This window comes from Pongo pygmaeus, chromosome 13 (assembly GCF_028885625.2).
Source record: "Pongo pygmaeus isolate AG05252 chromosome 13, NHGRI_mPonPyg2-v2.0_pri, whole genome shotgun sequence".
Lineage (NCBI taxonomy): Eukaryota > Metazoa > Chordata > Mammalia > Primates > Hominidae > Pongo > Pongo pygmaeus.
The window spans coordinates 40,154,285-40,176,111 of NC_072386.2; the positions used below are offsets into that span (position 1 = coordinate 40,154,285).

Genomic DNA, 21,827 nt, shown 5'->3' on the forward strand with positions numbered 1-21,827 from the left:
AGGAAAAAAATTTAAAGCATGGCTGCATGATACACACCACTCATCTATAAATGAGTCATTTCAAATTTCTGATTATACACATATGTATTGCCTCACAAAATAGTCAATCCACCATCTGGTCATCAAGAGTCATACAATACCATAGAATATAAACCCGGGAAAAGGAAAACCACAGCATTATAAGTACAATTAGCCTTTACTGTATCCTAATTTAATAACAACTCCTCAAAGAACCCTGACAATTTTAAGTCAATATAGTTTATAGCATTCTCCTTTGAAATTTATTCATCTTTCAGATAAACTGCTAATGGTAAGCTCCACATTTTAACAACAGAAGTCACAAAAAAACTAATCTTGTAGGAAACCTGTTCATGAAAACTGGAATTCTGCAAAATTTGACTACCATCTCCACTGAATGTATTCGAGGCCATTAAACCCATGCAAATTCGCTGTTTCAAATTAACAACTACATTTACAAAAACAAAAACACAGAATCACATGAAAACAGTTTTTGTTGACTTACAGGCAAACAAATGTCAAATCTTATGATTCTAACAGTATCAATAAGGATCTAGTAGCCCTGAAAATATTTGCACTTAAACTGATGAAGGGCCCCATCCTTCCTAAATGATATTCCTAAGTATTATGTGAAAAATATATACGGTTAACTTTTTTGAACCAAGAATGGGAAACATCATCCTTTTCCAATTGTGCCTGCTTTTTTCTTTTTTGAGAGGATAGGTAAAATTTTCCTAATTGTAACCTGCAATTTGTATAATGAGAGGGGCCATATTTGATTTATACTGTTACACTTTTCTCATATTTAAATCACCTCATTTGTTTCCAACCTTTATTCTACCATATGATTATCTTCCTCAAAGTATTGTTTACATTGTACTGTTACCATACCTACAATATATTACTTACTTCATTATCTTGCTTTGAACATCAAATTAAAATATTTTAAGCATTTCTCTTCCAGGAAGTCTAAATGATTTTGCCCTATTCTTTTATCCCCATTTTAATCATTGTACAACTTTTATTTTTTATTTTTTCTCCTGTTTTATAATCAAACTTTTGAGGTTTAGAAATATTTCCTTTGGTTGGGCTGCCAAGCTAAACAATTTCAAAGGCTACCTGCTCTTGTCTAGGTTTCCTTTAATAAAATTATAAATGATATATTAACATCCTATCATATACAAAATAAATTTTAAATAATTTGTCTAAGGTCAAACAAAAACTTAGAATAACACAAGAAAAACATAATTTTAGTTTATTGGTATATCCAATAAACAAACCTGTGTTCATCAATAAATGAACTTCCTAAGTCATCAATGGATTATAATGCTATAGCAAGGAATATTATAAAATTAATATTCAGTCAAGAAGCTATGATAAACAACTCAAATATAAGACATTAACAATGCTCCAACAGTGGATACCGTCACTATAATAATAGATTCATTTCTAATATTTTATTGATATTATATTAATGATATTAATATTTTTGATAACAATAAAGGATATTTAGGCAGCATTCCTTCAAAATTCCTCAATAAACAATCAGAGAACTTCAAAATTAAAATACTATTAAAGAGTGAATAGAAGCCAGGAAGATAATGCAGATAAATAAATACGTGTCTGGTGTGTTTTAAAGTAATAGCTTTAAAATTCATCCAACAGAGGCATTTTGCATACATATTAACCAAGTAGATATGTCCCTCCCCTCCACAAAGTAACTTATTCATGTTCCCATTTTCTTTAAGTCTGGTTTGTCTCTCTCTTGCCTTTTATCACTTTTGTTAGAGACATGTTTACAACAAGTGTTTTACATTTCTCCTAATAAAACCATTTTTTTAAGTATTAAATATGAGCAAAATGAAGTGTCAACACTCAGCCTCACTGCTGAGTGGTAAGGAGGGAATTTAGGGCAGTTGCTGCTCAACTCCAGCCAATTGTTTTCAGGGAAGAATGTGCCCCACTGTTGCTAGATTTACTGATTTTTCAAGAAAAGCAAAGAATTAGGATTTCTAAGGAGAGTGTCCAAATTTTCAAATGTTGGTTGGACCCAGTTTATGTGTTACTTTGAGAATGTGGTAGTGGGTGGAAGTATAATCTGCTATCAATTTTCTAGAGAAATTATGAAAGATGCATCAAAGCCCATAAAAATGTACCAAACCTTTAATTTATTTCTAATTATGCTGAAGGCTAAAATGGAAAGATATCTATGATAAACTGAGAAAAGTAGGGTACAAAAGGGTATATTATACTATGTAGAAATAGATTTCACCAAACATGCATAAGGTACAAAAACAACCCTGAAATGTTACAGTGTGATTTCTAAGTAGAGGGACTGTAATGTGAATTATTTTCTTTGTACTTACCTGAATTTCCTTAAAGACTTTACAATGGACATGTCACTAAATGCTTTTTTTTTTTTTTTTTTTTTTTTTTTGAGACGGAGTTTCACTCTTGTTGCCCAGGCTGGAGTGCAATGGTGCAATCTCGGGTCACTGCATCCTCTGCCTCCTGAATTCAAGCAATTCTCCTGCCTCAGCCTCCTGAGTAGCTGGGATTACAGGCATCTGCCACCATGCCCGGCTAATTTTGTATTTTTAGTAGAGAAGGGGTTTCACCATGTTGATCAGGCTGGTCTCGAACTCCTGACCTCAGGTGATCCGCCCGCCTCAGCCTCCCAAAGTGTTGGGATAACAGGTGTAAGCCACTGCGCCCGGCCTAAATGCTTTTCAAAATAGAAATATTTATTTTTTTGCAAATAAAATGACTACAAGTTCAATGTAAAAATTTCAGTATAGGTAGGGGAAATAAAAGTCTCTTCACAATCTCATCCCTCAAAGTTCCTACTAGTAAGTTTGTGATATATCTCCCAGACTTTTTAAAAAAAAAAAAAGGAAACAGCTGGGTGCGGTGGCTCACGCCTGTAATCCCAGCACTTTGGGAGGCCGAGGCGAGCGGATCATGAGGTCAGGAGATCGAGACCATCCTGGCTAACACGGTGAAACTCCGTCTCACTGTGGCGGGCGCCTGTAGTCCCAGCTACTCGGGAGGCTGAGGCAGGAGAATGGCGTGAACCTGGGAGGCGGAGCTTGCAGCAACCCAAGATTGCGCCACTGCCCTCCAGCCTGGGCAAGAGTGAGACTCCATCTCAAAAAAAAAAAAAAAAGTTAACTACTATATTTTTGTCATTTAACATACTTTTAAAAATTAATAGACTTTATTTTTTACAACAGTTTTTTTATGTACAGAAAAACTAAGCAGATACTATGCAGAGTTCTCCCTGACCTCCTACCCCCACCCACTCAGTTTCCCCTATTTATTAACATCTTAAATTAGTATGGTACATTTGTTACAATTACTGAACCAATATTCATACATTATTAGTAACTGAAGGACATAGTCTATTCATATTTCCTTAGTTTTTTCCTAATATCCTTTTTCTGTTTCCAGGATCCCATCTAGGATACATTACATTTAGTTGCTATATCTCCTAGAGCTCCTTTTGGCTATTTTCTCAGACTTTCCTTGTCTTTCATGACCTTGACAGTTTTCTGTAGGATGCCCCCTCCTTTGGGATTTGTCTGATGTTTTTCTCATGATTAGACTGGGGTTATGAGTTTTGAGAAGGAAGATCATAGAGGTAAAGTGCCATTTTCATCACATCATATCAAGGGTATATGCTATCAACATGATTTATGACTGTTGATATTCAGTTTGATCAGCTGGCTGAAGTAGAGTTTTGTCAGATTACTCCACTTGTAAAGCTACTCTTTTGTCCCCAGCCATACTGTACTTTTTTACTTGCTTTTTAAAAACTTAATAATCTCAAACATATACACATACAACTATTATGTGTATATATAATAAAATATATGATATATATGTATATCATCATAGATCTCCATATAACCTTACATATCTTTAACCTTTTTAAGGGCTGCTTTGCATGTATAGCAAAATCAAGTTAACCAATCTCCTCTCTGTGGAAGTTCATTCTATTACTCTTTAAATCCTAGAATCTTTGAAAAGTTAACTTTCCTTCCTAACAATTATTCACATTTTATAAATAAATTTTTTTCTCTAATATTAAAAATATTTTGCTCCCTTTTAGTTTACATTCTTGGAATACAATGGTATAGTGCTATACTATAATTAATCTGAAGAAAAATGATTCGTGGACTGACTACATGGCTAAAGGCTCCCAGGTGGAAATAATCTTTTTAAATTGCCATTGTTAATACATAACTTTATTTTTCACACTGACTCACAGAGCTAATTTTAATTGAAAAGTTCTGTAGAAGATATATATTAAATAGAATAGAAGGCATGGGGGAAGGTCCTTCAGGTGTTATACAAATTACTATTTTTTAAATTATACAACTTAAATATATAGTCATGTTGCATTAAATCCAAGAAATATTGTAGGGCATTATTACAGTGGGGGCCGACTGAATATTGCCTAATACATAGAAAATTGTTTCACAGCTATAATAATTATAAAAATTGTAACTTGAATTGTTTTATTAGCAAATTATAATTAAATATTTTTTCCTACTACATTGCAATGATGATAATAATTAGCATTTAGCAAAAAAGTGTTTAGTTCCTACCTCTGGCTAAGCATTTTACAAACATTATCTCACTTGCTTTAAGAAATTTATGAATTCCAAACCTGTCAACACATAACAAAGCCTATAGCAAAACAAAAACATTTTTAAAAGCACATGATACCTCAGCAAAAGAAATACCTTTTCTTAAAACAATATGTCACTGAAAATCAAGCACGGGTCAAGTGTGTGTGTGCGTGTGTGTGTGTGTGTGTGTGTAATAAAATCTGTTACATGTATATATAAAATATCTAACATATACGTATATATCAGAAAAACTAACTACTTGAATGACTGTTCTCTGAAAACTAATTCAAATCCTCTGGGAATACAACAGAGTATATAAATGTCTGTGTATACATACACATACACACACACACACACACACACACACACATACACATGCACACACACTTTTCTTCTCATGAAATGCCCATATTCAGAGATTAACTTTATATTTAAAATTGATTTCGGAAATGCAGCAATATGTCTATTACCAATTAATAAAGTAAACATTGTTAGCTGAATCATCTATATCCTGAAAATAAATGACTTTAATAATAGTCGTATATTCTTGTAAAAAAAAGAAAAAAAAATAATATCAATGTAACATAATATTGTAAATCAAAATACTGTTATAATAAAAATTCACAAATAAAATGAAGTGTACTAGTTTAAACTTACACTTCATTTTTAGAAAGGCCACTATATTGAGTAATAAAATGTCTAATATCAACAAATTCATCTAGCACTCTTTTTAAAAATATAAATATTTGCATTTCTTCCATCTATTCACTTTTAACCAAATATTTTCAGATAGCATTTGTAATTCACAAAATTAAATTAAATTACTGACTACATTTGAGTAAAAAATAAACTATCACCATCTCCGCTTATAACACTATCACATTATAGCAAAATTCAGTAATAAACAAGTCAGTCAAATTTAGCTTTCCTTTAGTATCTAAATACTTATATGGTACAGTCAAGTTGTTAACAGCAAAATAAAATGGAAAAAAATTAATTCCAAAACTTTAACTTCTTCCATATACTACATAAAACTTAACACCGAGTGGGTTACAACTCAATTATACTTATATCCAGTAGATGACAATTATTGGTTTATACATACATCCAGTAAATGACAGTAGCATCTTTGGTACAAAATTGAGCAACCACAAGCTAAGTATTTATTCTATGACATGTAAATATCACACTGTACTGACAAAAATTAATAATATTTACATGTCACACAAGAGTGTTTAGGATAACTCCACAATATACAAATTACCTATAGATTTCAATCCTAAGAGTAAACTAATCCTGACAGTACTTAAAAGCTAGAATGAAAAGACTGATTTTTCTACAAATTTCTTTTTATCTTAAATAGCAAAATAAAACACATTCAGATTTTTCCAAAATATGTTATAAGCCTCACATTCTGCCAGAATTTGCAAATCTGGATATTTAAAATGTTTCTGTTAGTGGCATCCTAAAATGAATTTCTAAAATTCATGGAATTAAACTTTTTTATGGTGTATCTCTAAATATGTGACTTTGGGGTATAATCCATTACTTATTATAATACATACTCTAAGTTTTATAAACACTTAACACTTATGTCACCAGTAAAACAACCAAAATTTGTACATTAATGGTATAAGCAAGGGACTACGCTTGTTATACATTATCATCTCTATACATTAAAACCTCAATCATACTCAAACAAATTCACTAAAGTGTGGTTTTCAATCTGCTAACTATGCATTCCATAATAGCCTGTAATTATTAAAAACTGACAAGAAAGCTACGCCACCTGTGTTTATGTGAAGCCAGGTAATGAAAAAAACAACAACGCTGTCATCACCTCTCAATTCCTGATTGCATTATCAAAACTGTAGCCGAGTTTGGCATCTGGGTGTGACCTTGTTAACTGCTAGGGTAATTAAATTTATTCTACTGGGAAAAAGGATGATAAATTATTAGCAAGAAGATTTTGTTCACATTTTATTAAATTGGCCTGTCAAAGGGTTGGCCAAATTATCAAGGGCCTCATTTATTGGAGACCAGCCATATTGCCACATCTGTTACAATTATTTATAATTTCAGCAGTTGAAAACCAACTGAGTTAGGCATCCACCATGTAAAGTAATTTACAAATTATCTGATGAGGGAGTGTTTTAGCTTCTCCCTCATTTCTAGCCAGCAGAAAGCCGCGCTGTAATTACAGAACACGATTAGGTTCTTTGGGGAACTTATCTTGCACACATAGCCATAGTAAGATGCAGCAAGAACATATGGAGGAGCTTGTGCTTCTACTCCCTGAAGCTCGTGACCCGCCTGCCGCTGAGCCCTTGAGTTGAATTTGAATGAGAGTGCCATGGCTAATGTTCTACACATGCACCATTTATGCCACAAAACAAATCCGATCACTGTTAATTATGAAGCAGCTATAATCAGGCCTTCACATCTGTGTAATGTGAAGCGCAGTAGGCTGTATTCCAATAATGTATGACTACCTTTGGGTTGCAAATTGCGAGCCATATTGCCTCAGTAGTAGTTACTGAATTCAAAGTAACTCCTTTGATAAAAGCCCATCACATGGATATTTTTATCCAGCTTTATATGAAAAAAAGCAAATCCACAAGCCTTTCTTTATCAGCTATTGACCAGAACAGTTAAAGCATATGGCACAAGTTCATTAATGAACAACACAGAGCACTCTAATTTAATGAAACCACTTGAGCCATAAAAATCAGATTTAGTTAATTCCCTCTTACCCATTTTTTCATATTTAGCCTAAACCTAGGATTCTATTTAATATTACAGGTTATCAAGACATACAATATATTTTTTACAAATTCATAAAGATATAAAAAAGCTTGTATTGTATTATTTTAAAAGGCAATCATAGGTTTTATATTTTACAAATTAATTTTCATCACAAATCTCATGTATGAAAGCATAAATTATTTGTTTTTTTAGAAAGTAAAGCCTAGCAGCTGTATTCTAACAAACAATACTCTTTACTCCATGAGAAATTTTTCTGTGGAAAGGCAGCTAAACAAGCTGCACCCAGATGGCAAACCAGCTATAGTTTAATTAATCCACTAAAAGCCATTCAGATTTCAGTAAGGGTAATGTAATTTTGAATAATAGTAGGAAAAAAAATCACTAAACATTCTTAAGTTTTATTATAGCGGCAAGAAAAGTGCCACTATAGAGTAGTTAAAGTTGAGTTGCAGTTTCCATTAGATATGCTAAATTTCTAGATTTTAATATATTGGGCTGTTTCATTCTACCTGGAACTTAAAGTAAGCTTGAAATATCAGAATATCTATTGGCAGCCTTCTTTTTATAGTAGAAATGGTTTATTTTTCATGCAGGATAGTGGAGTTGAATGACAACAAGTTCAAATTTTGTGAATATAACACACAATGGCCTTTAGAAAAAAAGTTTATAGTTAAGACTTACAAAAGATAAAGACTTCAAATTTTTCTTTTAAATAAAAATGTCTTTCATTTATTAAGGCTAAAAATCATATCATAACATTATATTTTACTGTTAAGTTGTTCTCTCCTGAAAATTGATTAAATATCAAACTATCCAAAAATCATTTCCCATATATTTGTGTGGTCATATCTACATATACAACTGAATTAAAAATATAAATTACTGAATATAATTAAATCAAGCAACAAATTACAAGGTAGTTTTCATTTACAATAATGCTGTAGAATAAATCAAGTTAACTTTTCAAATTAAGTTTACACATATAAACTCGAAACTAGTTAAGTATGAAAATAAGATGATAAGCATAATATAAAAGTACTATCTTTGTGGCACCTTGACCTAATATATTGAAAGTTATTTTGATCCTGTACAGCAAGATACCTAGAGAAAGTATAAGATTGATATTCTTCCATGCTGAAAATGAGAAAAAAATGGAATAGAAACAATAATAAAGTAAAAATCATAAAAACCAAACAAAAGCAAACCAATTATTAACTCTGGCATAATATTTTGCAACTAAAGTATGACAAAAGTTACCAGCATTCTGAGCCCAAGTAAAGGTACTACAATGAGATCTTCTCCCTACCACCTGAAAAACCAAAATACTATACTTTAGTTAGTGCCAAATAGTCACTATCAGTATCAGACCCTCCGGCAAGAAAACAAAGCTAACTACTACTGACATTTTTTCCCCACATCACAATTAGATAATCCCTTCCAAATGTTAACTCTTTACTGTTCTTACTTCCTACTTCCTACAATTGTTATGTCAAAGAATTTTCATGTGTTCATTCAAAAAGCATTTATTGAACTTAAGATTGTCAATCACTGGAGAAGGCAGTGGGGAGAAAAGGATAAGGCCTCAACTCTCCTTGCCCTCAAGGAGCTCAGAGTCCAGAGATGGAGATACACAAGGAAAACAATTAAGTTTAATATCTGCTAATGCAGAAAGAGGTACGTGGAGCCCAATCTTAAGAAGAAGTCTTCAAAAAAAGGTCTCAATTATCTTGGAACTGCATCTACAAGGTCTAGAAAGTATTAACAAAGTGAGCAAATAATATACTGTGACGAATATTATATAGCACTCATTCCCTAACATATATTTAAAGGGTCATGTGTATCTGTAAGCAAACAAGATAAAAATACAAGCTGACAGAACATTTACAAAAAAAAACTACATAAAAGTGAAAGTGAAAACCCTCACTAGTTTCCAAAGAGATAATAAAGGAATAAATTTGTTTTGAAAAACAAAAGGCTGTTTTTAAATTATAATAAATATTTCAAGAATATAAAATGTGGGCAATCTCATATACTGTGAGAAGACAACTTGGTATAATCTTGCTGGAATGCAGTTTGGCAGGGAATATATATTCAAAAGCCTTAGGTTCATAACCTTTGACCAAGTAATTCTACTTTTAATAATTCATCCTAAGGAAACCATCAGGGATGAGAATAAATATATATAAATGAGGCCAGATGCGGTGGCTTGCGCCTGTAATCCCAGCACTTTGGGAGGCTGAGGCAGGTGGATCACCTGAGATCAGGAATTCGAGACCAGCCTGGCCAACGTGGTGAAACCCCATGTCTACCAAAAATACAAAAACTAGCCAGGTGTGGAGGCTCGTGCCTGTAATCCCAGCTACTTGGGAGGCTGAGGCAGGAGAATCGCTTGAACCCAGGAGGCGGAGGTTGCAATGCACCAAGATCACGTCATTGCACTGCAGCCTGGGCTACAAGAGTGAAACTCCATCTCAAAAAAACAAACAAACAAACAAACAAAGGCCTTGGAATAAAATAAATAGGAAAAAAATAAATTGAAATACGTAAAATGTCTGAGAGTAGGGAAATGTTTACGTAAAAAAAATGGATTCCTATGTTAGAATATGAGGCAGTCAAAAAATGTTTCAAATGTTAAATTATATTGTAATGAAATGGTAATTGCACAAGCAGGATACAAATTTATAAACCATATGATTCCAATTATATAGAATTTATATTCTATATTTACTTTGTATACCCTTTTTACACACACACAGAGCCACATGCATGCAGGGTTTAATAAGAGTGAAAGCACACTCTGGGTCTAAGATCATGACTCTCCTTAGATTACCCACCATCATATGGGGCTGACGGAGAGGCACTGAGGCTAAGACCTACTTTCTCTAGATCTCTTCACCTCGATCTAGAGACATCAAGAAGCAACCCTAGGTACAGTACTCTTTATTTCCAAATACCCTGGCACAACTATCTGCCTTGAATTCACTAGAACTAAGCCCATTATGTCTTTTCTCCCTATTTATGTGAGACACCAAAAGATCTCTGATTTCCAAGTTAATTCTTATAAAATTATCATACTCTCATGCTAGTTATAAGCGGTTTTTAAAAAGAAAAGAAACTCAAGAAATAAACAAGAAGCTTGTAGATTTAAAGTCAAACTGAACATAGATTTGAAAAAAAAAAAATACAGCACAATATCTACTGCCACCCCTCTGTTCTCTATTTTACCTTTTACAATTAGATATGGTTTGAACTTCTCATTCTCTCCTCCATGTCTACTCACTTCTTTCATAGTTTCCATCATGCTGTGTCTCTGCACTACATTCTAAGGAATTTTATCAGCTTTATAGTCCGATTTTCTAATTTTTTCTTTGGCTCAATAACTCACTATGTAAGGCTATTTTTATTACCAAAACTAAATAAAGACAGTACAAGAAAGCCAAACACAAGACCAATCTTACTCCTTAATGGAGACAGAGATTAAAAACAAGCAAACAAAATAACAGTAAAATGAATTAAGTGGAATTTTAAAAGGATGGAAAAGCCGAGGTATGAAAAGATAAAACATTTTATAAAATTTATGACCCATTGATGACATTAGTTTATTGAGCTCATTAACATGATTAAAAGGTATCTATGAGAAACTATGGTTAACTTAATTCCCAATGATGAAATATTAGAATTCCCTTTAAAATTAGGAACAAGATAAGGACACTCACTCTAACCACTTCTGCTTAACCTTCATCTGGTAAAATGTATAATGATTGGTAGAATATATTAGAATTTTTAAAGAAGAAACAAAACTGCCAACGTTTATAGATGATATGACTGTCTACCCAAAAAAACCCAGATGAATCTAAAAATAATAGAATTAATAGGAGATTAACAGGGTGGCTAGATATAAGATAAATATTTAAAAATCAATTGCATTTCTACACACAAAAAAATAGAAAATGTAATAAAATGCAGACAGCTAAAATACCAACAAAACACAAGTTCCTCAGAAATAAATCTAATTAAAAATATGGAAGATCCTATAGATAAAACTGCAAAGTTTTATTTAAATATATTAAGACATAAATTAATGGAGACAGATTATTTTCATCTATAGAAACATTTAAAATGGTAAAGATGTCAGTTCTGTTCAAATTAATCCCCAAAGGGTTTTTGAGGAAACTTGATAGCTGGTTACAACATTATAGTGAAATAATCAACAATGTCCAAAATATTGGAAAAAGAATAAGGTGATAAGATTTATCCCATCAGTTATCAGGACTCATTATGAAGCTATAATAATAAACACAGTGTTGCTGTTTCAAAGATTTAAAAATTACCGAGTGCAAATAAATAGCAAGCCCAGAAATTAACCCATATAAATATGGACCCATATATGCATGCAATAATAAATGTCAGAGATGGCACTGTACATCACTGGAAAAAAGTGATTATTAACACAATAGATATGCTGAGAAAAACAGATATCCAGATTTTTAAAAAATTAAATTGAAATCCCTTCTTTATAGCAAACACATAAAGCCCATATAGATTAAGGACTTACACATGGAAGTCAAAACCATAATACTTTAGATGAAAATATAGGAAAATATCTTTACGATGTTAGAATGAGTTGGGACTTCCTAAATAAAATACTATTAACACCAACTGTAAGACAGAATATTGAAAAATTTAATTATATTAAAATTAATAACTTCATTTTTCAAGATACTATAGAACAAGTGAAAAGGAAAAGCCACAAAAAAGAAGATATTTGCGACACTTTGAACTAACTGACAGTTGAGACTGTTGGCTAATGTCTAAACTCGTTTCCTCTTTTGGGAAATGAGTACATATTTCCCCATCTTCTTTGCAATTACATACCAAGTGGACAGAGAATTGAGTTCTGGCCAATAATATGCTGGCAAAAGTGATATGTACCATTTCCAAGCCAGATTCATAACACTTCCTAAATGTGATTTTGTATGCTCTTTCTCTCTTCTGGCTGGCTGGAGTAGAGATGACCCATAACTTTGGGAGCCATGTTTAAAGGTAGTAGATCCAAAAGATAAAAGGAGCTTGGGTCTGTAAATCACTGCTTGGAAGTTCGGAGCCCAAGTAATACCCATATTGGACTGTCACGTAAATAAAAAACAAATCACTTTTAAGCCACAGAGATTTGAGGTCAATGTTTTTCAGAAGGTGACATTATGTTAATAATGTAACAACCAACCAAAGATTAGTATCCAAAATAAATAACTTCAACAAAAAGACAAACATCCCAACAGAAAAATGGACATGAGACATAAATATTTCACATATAAACACAAGAAACTTAAACTCATTAGAAATCAAAGAAATACAAAATGAAACTAGAATGGGATATTTTATCTCTTTAAAAATAAAGCTAAGAAGTCTATAATTTGGCAAACGATTTGGCATTTTCTTATAAACCTGAATATTTGCATATCTGTCAGACAATTTTCATCCTTAGCAGTAAGTCCTAGAGAAAGTCTTGCACAGGTGTGTCAAAAGACATGTACTACAAAGATCACAGCAGCAGTATGTAAAAATTCTTATAGCTGAAAAAACAAAAAACTTTTACAAAAAAGTTCACTGACAAAGAGTAGATTAATTGTTTAGTCTATTTGGGCTCCTACAACAAAATACCATAAAATGGGTATCTTTTAAACAACAGAAATTTATTCCTCACAGTTCCAGAGACTGGAAAGTCCAAGATCAAAGCACGGTAGATTTGGTGTCCAGGGGGGTTTGCCTTTTGGTTCACAGACAGAATTGGCTTGCCATATCCTCACATGGTGGAAGGGGTGAGGGGTCTCTCTCAGGCCTCTAATTTTATAAAGGTGCTAATCCCATTCATGAGAGCAGAGCCTCCCAATGTCCCACTTCCAAACACCTTCACATGACAGATTAGACTTCAGGTATGAGTTGGTGTGGGGAACACAACCAGGCTATTCCATAAATAAATTGTAATTTAATTATACAATAGACTATTGCACAGAGGAGGAAAGAATTACAGGAACACTCAACAACAATAAATTCCCCTACAAAATTCCCCCACCCATATATTCATGCAATAATAAATGTCAGAGGTGGCACTGCACATCACTGAAAAAAGTGATTATTAACACAATAGATATGCTGAGAAAAACAGATATCCAGATTTTTTAAAAATTAAATTGAATTCCCTTCTTTATAGCAAACACATAAATGAATCCCACATAGATTAAGGACTTATACGTGGAAGTTTTGACTTCCACGTATACATGTCGCAGAGCTGACATGCGTAGATGGTGTTTTTAAGGTTTCAATAAAAGCAATACTAAACAATATATTATTTAAGAAAACATAGTTTTAAGAGGCAAGAATTCATAAACAAAAAATCCAACATGGTAGTTATCTTCATGGAAAAAAAAGAAAGATGGAATCAGGAAGGAGTACATAGATATAATCAAGATTATTTGTGACAGTTCCTGGTGAGTATACAGACATTACATTTATTCTTCTAGAGGTTGCAAATATTTTGTAATAACAATTATAAAAAGAAAGTAAGAACATAAGGGAAAACAGCTAAAGAAAATTCTCTTCAATTGAGGAAAGCAAGGAATAGAGAGTAACTATGAAAAGAAATAAAAATCAACAAGACTGGTTAAAATTTGCAACTCATCTTGTGGTCTTGCCATTAGCCACATGGCATGTATCTCATTCACAGATAAATATAGTAAACCCTGGCTTTCTCTCTTGTCCTCTACTGCAAGATATTCCTCCAAGGCAAAAAAAACATTATTTCTGCATGAAAAAGATAAACAATCGCTTTGAGATAAGAATAGGCAGTCATTCAGAATTCAGCTAGTTAAGAGCAGGGTGCTTAGAAATCAAGGGTCACAGGTTTCAATCCCCTATGAACCAATTAGCTTTGCCCTTTTCTATGGCAAAGACTGTCAGCTCACCAATAATTTGGATTACAAGTTGAGATAGGAGAAAGGAAAGATAAATCCCCACCAATATAAGAAAAAAAAATCTCAAATTTACTAACAAGTGTCTTCCCTGTATAATAAATTAAGAGCTAACTAACATTTATTACTCTAAATGCCCACCATTCATTGTCTTGTGTAATCTTGATGAAACTCTAATGAGGTAAGTACTATTATAATACCCATTTTATAAATGTTGAAACTGAGTTGATAGAGAAGCAACTTGCCCAAGGTCACACAATTAAGTGATCAAGTCTAGGTTCCAAATCCATGCATTCAGACTCCAGAATCTATGTTTTTATCCATTACTCTGTAAATAACACCCCCAAAATCCTGCACAAAAAAGTCCCACTAGAAGTATTTAAAAATTTAGATAGAAAAAAGTGAAATAAAACCTTCCTGCCATTTCCCCTCGACTGTATATTTCACTTTCCACTTAGTCTCCTGTTAATCATTAAAGTATGATCGCTAGACCAGCTCCAACAGCCTGACCTGGAACATGACAGAAATGCAGAATCTCAGGCCCCAGCCCAGACGTACTGAATTAGAATAATAACTACTCCCACCCTAGGATGCTTGGATGTAGATTACAAGAAGTACTTACCCAGACTATCCTCACTCTCTAGGATACACCACAAACTTTCTCACCTCTCGGCCTATGCTAGTGCGCTTCTGACAAGAAACCAGAAAGCCCTTAACAAAATGACATACGTTGTTTTCTCTGTGAAAGCTTTGGTAATCCCTTCCTCTCCATAAACATGCTCCTTGAAAAGCTTCTTTCCACAGGTTCTTATTTGTTTCATACTTCAATTACAACACATTTTGTAACTATTTTCTACCTGCATTCCTATCTATAAGATTCACAGAAACATAAATGGTGTTGTTCAGTTTTGTATCCCCTGTAAAAATACAATGGGATTTTAATAAATATTGCCTACATAACTGAATAAATGAATGCTTAATGGATGGATGGATGGATGGATGGATGGATGGATGGATGGATGGATGGATGAAATAAAGGATGGATGAAGAGGTGAGTCTAGTTGGACTGAATCCTAAAAAGAGAGTATTGACATGATAAAGTATATGTTACTAATGGGTAGAAATGTTGAGTCACACATTTCTCTTCATTACTACTTCCCTAATTCTGGGCTTCCACATCTCTCCTCTATCTAACTTCAGAGTCCTCCTACTGCTAGAAGAGCTGTGAGAATAATCTTTCTTGCCTCAAAAAATAGCAAATTTATTTGTCCAGGTGGTTAGATCTGAAAAGCATGAATTCATTTTTAATTCCTCCTTTCTTCTCATATTTCACATATAAGTCAATATCAAAGTTTATGCATTCTAACTTTGAATTATTTACAAGCTCTAACTACTTTTTATAACATAGTCTAAGTACCCACTGAGTTCTGCCTGGACTATTACAATTGCCTCTTAAATTTGTCTCCCTCCTCTCTTCCTTGCCTTCCTATATTCTGTTTTCTGCAATGCATCCAGAGTGATCTTTTAAAAATATTCAGTTAGGGCCAGGCGCGGTGGCTCACGCCTGTAATCCCAGCACTTTGGGAGGCCGAGGCGGGCGGATCATGAGGTCAGGAGACCGAGACCATCTTGGCTAAGACGGTGAAACGCCATCTCTACTAAAAATACAAAAAAAATTAGCCGGGCGTGGTGATGGGCGCATGTAGTCCCAGCTACTCAGGAGGCTGAGGCAGGAGAACGGCATGAACCCGGGAGGCGGAGCTTGCAGTGGGCTGAGATCCTGCCACTGGACTCCAGCCTAGGTGACAGAGTGAGACTCCTTCTTAAAAAAAAAAAAAATTCAGTTAGATCTCACCACTCTTCTGAATGAGACACCCCAATAGGTTCCAAGTTGCTCTTCTACAAAAAACACATCAACGGCTTTCCATTTCACTCAGAGTAAAATCTATATCCTTATAGTAACTTAACAAGGCCCAAAGAGACCTGCCCCACATTTACCTCTCTGAGATCACTTTTCACTCCTCTCCCCATAGCTCTCAATCTAGCCACACTCGCCTCCTTGGCTAGGCAAGCTCCTGCTTCATGAGCTTTGCATTTGTTCTCTCTGCTTAGAATGCTCTTCATCAGATATCTAAATGATTCACTTCTTCTATATTTCTTTTCAAATGTCACCTAATCAGAATGATTTATTCTGCCACCATACACAAAAAAGCCCTATCACTCTCCATCATGCTCCATCTCATGCTGTATTATTTTTCTCCATAGCACTTATTACTGTGTGTCATGTGCTTACCAGATGGTGACCCTCTGACCTGAATGTATGCTCCATGAGCACAAAGGCCTTGTTTTGTTCCCTAACAGATCTTCATCACCAAGAATAGCACCTAACACATAGTAGAATATCAATAAATATTTGTGGAATATATATTTAGATATATTAATTAATGGAGAGTTGTAGTTAACAGTATGATTCCTGCATTTTACTATAAATTTTACAGAAAAATATACTTTCAAATTTTCTACTTATCTATTCACCTGTCTGTATCTATCTTCCATATAACATAAGAGCCGTTATTTAAACAGTCCATAAAATGTACTTATTTTGAGGTCACCTCACTAGCTACACAAAGATTCTTATTCAGAGAAACATGCTAAACAGTATCCATCTATTATTCATTCACATGATTTTCAAACTCCACATATGTATGACATATACAAAGGAACAATAATACAATTACATCAGATTTCTCACCAAAAATTATGCAAACCCAATGATAATGACATGATATCTTCTCAACATTAAGAAAAAAAAACACTTTTTTCTTCTGTCTGGTTTAAGACAATTGCATTTAAAAAATTATAAATCTGTACTGATGGGCATACAATGTATAAAGATGTAATTTGTGACAATAACAGCATAAAGGGCAGGGGGAGAAACAAACGTACACAGGAGCAATGTTATGTATTGACATTAAGTTCATATGAATGTCTATGAGATTGCTGTAAATTGTTAAGTTATAATCCCCCCCAGGGTAAGCACTAAGGAAATAACTGAAAAATATATAGTAAAAGAAAAACAAAAGGATTAAAATATCACACTAGAAAATATTTTTTAAAAAGGCAGTAATGGAGGAAAAGAGGAACAAAACAGACATAACACATATTAAAAATAGCAAAATGGCAGATTTATATCTTACCTTACCAATACAGACAGCCCTTGACTTAAAATGGTTTACCTTATGATTTTTCAACTTTATAATGGTGTGAAAGCAATATGCATTCAGTACACTCCTTGACTTATGATATGGCTACAACCAGATAAACCCATTATAAGCTGAAAATATTATGTCAAAAATGCACTTTCAACTTGCAATATTTTCAACTTACAATAAGTTTATCAGGACATAGCCCCATCCTAAGTTAAAGAGCATACATTAAGCCCTCAAATTAAAGGTGGAGTTTAAGACAGAATAAATTTTAAAATCATAATTCAACTATATGGTGTCTACAAGAGAAACATTTTAGATTAAAAGGCACATATATTGAATGTAAAAGCATGGAAAACGATATAACATGCAAACAGTTACCAAAAGGAAGCTGTGGTGGCTATATTAATATCAGACAAAATAGACTTTAAGACAAAAATTGCCACTAAAGATAAAGGACATTTTATAATGATAAAAGAATCAATTCATCAAAAAGAGATAACAATTATAAAAATACATGCACTTAACAAAAGAACCCCAAAATACATGAAGCAAAACCTGATAGAATTAAAGAGAAAAAAAGACAAACAATAATAATGGGGAAAAAAACTAGACAGAAGATCAGCATGGAAACAGAAGACTGGAAGAACATTACAAGCCAATCAGAACTGAAAAAACAGAATAGAACAGAAAGGAGAAATAGACAAACCTACAAGTATGGTTGGAAAAATTCAACATCTCTCTCAGTAATTGATAGAATAGGTAGAGAAAATCTATACAGATAAAGACCTAAACAATGATATCAAGAAACTTGACCTAAATGACATTTATAGAATACTCTACCCACAAAAGTAGGATACATATTCTATTCAATAATTCAATATACATGGGTAAAACATCAGAGTAACCACAACAGAAAAGAGAATGTGTGAACTTAAGGAAACATCAAGGTTCAAGCAAACAGAAAAAAATCTTTGAAGATACAAAAAAGAGCTCAAAATATATATGGAATACAGTGAAAAGGTCTAATATGTGTGTAATTGGAATCTCACAAGGACAAGAGAGAAAGAATGTGTAGAAGTCATATTTGAAGACATTTTTACCACAAATTTTCTAAGAATGAAGAAAACCAAAACCACAGGCCATGGCTGACAAAAGCTTTAAAAACTGAAAAACCAGGAAAAGGAGAAACACTACCACATTGAAATCATATAAAAACTGCTGGTAACCAAAAATAAAGAGAAACTATAAAAAGTAAATACAAAAAGGACACACTGCTGTCAAAGTTGCAACAATAAGATACATGCCTTCTCAACACAAAATACAGAAAACAACGTATATCATCTTTAAAATAGAGACAGAAAAGATGGTGCAAATCAACAGTTCTATCCATCTAAAAAATACTGTTCAGAAATAAAGGCAAAAGAAAGACATTATCCAAAAAATACAAAATGAGAGAATTCACTGTGAGATGATGCCCACTAAAATAAATACTAAAAGGAGTGCTTAAGGCAAAAGGCAAAAGATCCTAGTGGGAAATACAGAATTGCAGAAAAGAATAAAGGGATTAAAAAGTGTAAAAATTCTAAATGAAATTGATTTTTTACAACAATAATATTTTATAGGGTAAAATAGATGTATAATTAAAATGTAAGACAATAACAATAATTGGTGATAAGATAAACAAGTTATAGTCTATTAAGTTCACTGCATTGTATAGAAAATGATTTAAAAAATCAGTTAAAATAGTCTTTAAAAAGTCAAAGATTGGGAAGTTCCATTTACAATAATGACAGAGTAGATCCTATCAGAATAAATCTACCACACACGACCATTTAAACTCCAAGCAAATTATAAACAACTACCTGAAGGCAACAGAGAATGATCAAATATGTAGGCAGAATCTAGATAAGAACTGATAGTTGGAAAATGGAACAGCATTGGCTAAGTTACCAATTTTGATGAATTTTTACCTTAGCAAGGCCCACAACAGAAATAACGTTAGGAATGTTCCTTACTGAGATTTGGGGAACAGCTCCATAGTCGTTTCTGTGGGCCTTTCTTCCTGAGGGGAAAATCAGAAGAGATGTTACTGCAGTAGATCTCAGGGCCATAACTGGTATTCATCCTCTTCCTCCTTCACTATTCATTTAAATTCCCTGCATCAACAGCTATCATTTTGAAAGACCTTGCTGGCTTACCTGGTGGTATGATCAAAATTTTTATTCCTGAGGAAGGTGAACCCTTGATAATTATATGCTTCTCAGTTCAGGATCAAATCTTCTCGTCTAGTGATTTTGAAATACACAGTACATTATTGCTAACTATAGTCACCCTACTGGGCTATTAAACACTAGAAATTATTCTTTTTTTGTAGCTGTATTTTTGTGCCCAAACACAACCTGTCTTCATCCCTTTTTCCCCTACCCTTCCAAACCTCTGGTAGTCATCATTCTACTTTCTGCCTTCATGAGATCAATTTTTAGCTCCCACATTTGAGTGAGAACACATGATATTTGTGTTTCTGTGCATGGCTTATTTCACTTAACATACTCTCTGACTTCCAGGCTCATCCATGTTGCCACAAATGACAGGATTTCATTTGTTATATGGCTGAATATTATTCCATTGTGTCCATGTGCTACATTTCCTTTACCCATTCATCCACTGATGGGCACTTGGGTTGATTGCCTATCTTGACTATTGTGAACAGTGATGCAATAAACATAGAAGTGTAGCTATCTCTTTAACATAAAAAAAAAAAAAAAAAGAAATAACGTTAGGAAACAAATTCCAACAGAAACTTGCAAGAACTAATCAATGGCTTGTAGAACTAGAGGACAAAGTTCAGTCATACCTCTGCAGCTACAAATTGAGGGGAAAAGTTCCAGAAAAGACAGAGTCAAAACTATGAACTCATAACTGAACTGTTCATGCACTAAGCAGACCTCTAAGCAATCTGAATAAGGTTAAGATAACTGAAAAGCAATTCACTGCCACCCAACTGATGGGAAGCAGGGCTTGGAATTTAAATCTGACCTAATTAAAATTCTGACTCATATATTTATTTCAACACTTCCATGAGTAATACAACAGAAACCAGAGTCTCTATAATATATATTTTACAATATACACCATATAATTCCAAGTTAGAAGAAACAATATATGACCCATATTCAAAAGAAAAGGGAAAACAATAGTGATCAAACCAAAGACCCAATAGAGAAGGAAAATATGGATTTTAAAGGAGCTATTTTAACTGCTATAACAAGGACTTATATTTGCAGAATAATTCACATAAAAGACTTAAGAGCAAGTTGGGCATAACAGAAATTTCAGTTAAACTGAATATAAAGTAATAGAAACTATCTAATCTGAATAATATAGATATAAAACAATTTTTAAATAATTAACAGAGCTGGCCAGGCACAGCAGCTCACGCCTGTAATCCTAGCACTTCAGGAGGCCAAGGCAGGCAGATCACCTAAGGTCAGGAGTTTGAGACCAGCCAGGTGTGTGCTGAATGCCACTCGGAAGGCTGAAGCAGGGGAATCACTTGAACCCAGGAGGCAGAGATTGCAGTGAGCAGAGATCACACCACTGCACTCCAGCCTGGGCAACACAGCGAGACTCTGTATCAAAAAAAATAAAAATTTACAGAGCTTTACTAATCTGTGGACCAACATTGAAAAATCTAACATAAGGGAAATGGTAATCTCAAAAGGAGAAAAGAAAGAAGAGGAAACAAAAATATTTGTGAAAATAATATCAAAATTTTTTTCCAATTTGTTTTAAAAATTATGAAAATCAAGAAGCTCAGCAAACCACAAGATGGATGACTATAATGAAAATCAAGCTTGGGAACATCATAGCTTAAATGCTTATAGTCAAAAGTTAAAATCTTGGGGAAAAAAGAAAAGCCGGAGAAAACTGAGACATTACGTTTAAGTGAATAATGAAATGAGTTCCACTGAATTACCATCAGAAACTGTGGGTCTAGAGGATAGAAGAGTAAAACTTTTAGATTTAAAAAAAAAGCCAGTTAATTAATCCAAAAGGAAGGAAGAAAAAAAGAGGCAGAGAAATGAAAAACAGGATAAACAGAAAACAAATGATAATATGGTACACCTAAACCCAATCATATTATAATTATGTTACAATTCAATGGATTAACACTGCAATGAAAAGGAAGAAATTGTCAGAATGGATTATAAACAACAGGATCCAAATATATA

The 21,827-nt window shown here is 33.3% G+C and overlaps 1 protein-coding gene across 5 annotated transcripts in view; it reads right to left on the bottom strand.

The window, feature by feature from the left end:
- The window catches only part of CNTLN (centlein), a 353,870-nt gene that overhangs the window by 174,246 nt on the left and 157,797 nt on the right, over positions 1-21,827 (bottom strand). The gene's annotated exons all lie outside the window — the stretch shown is intronic.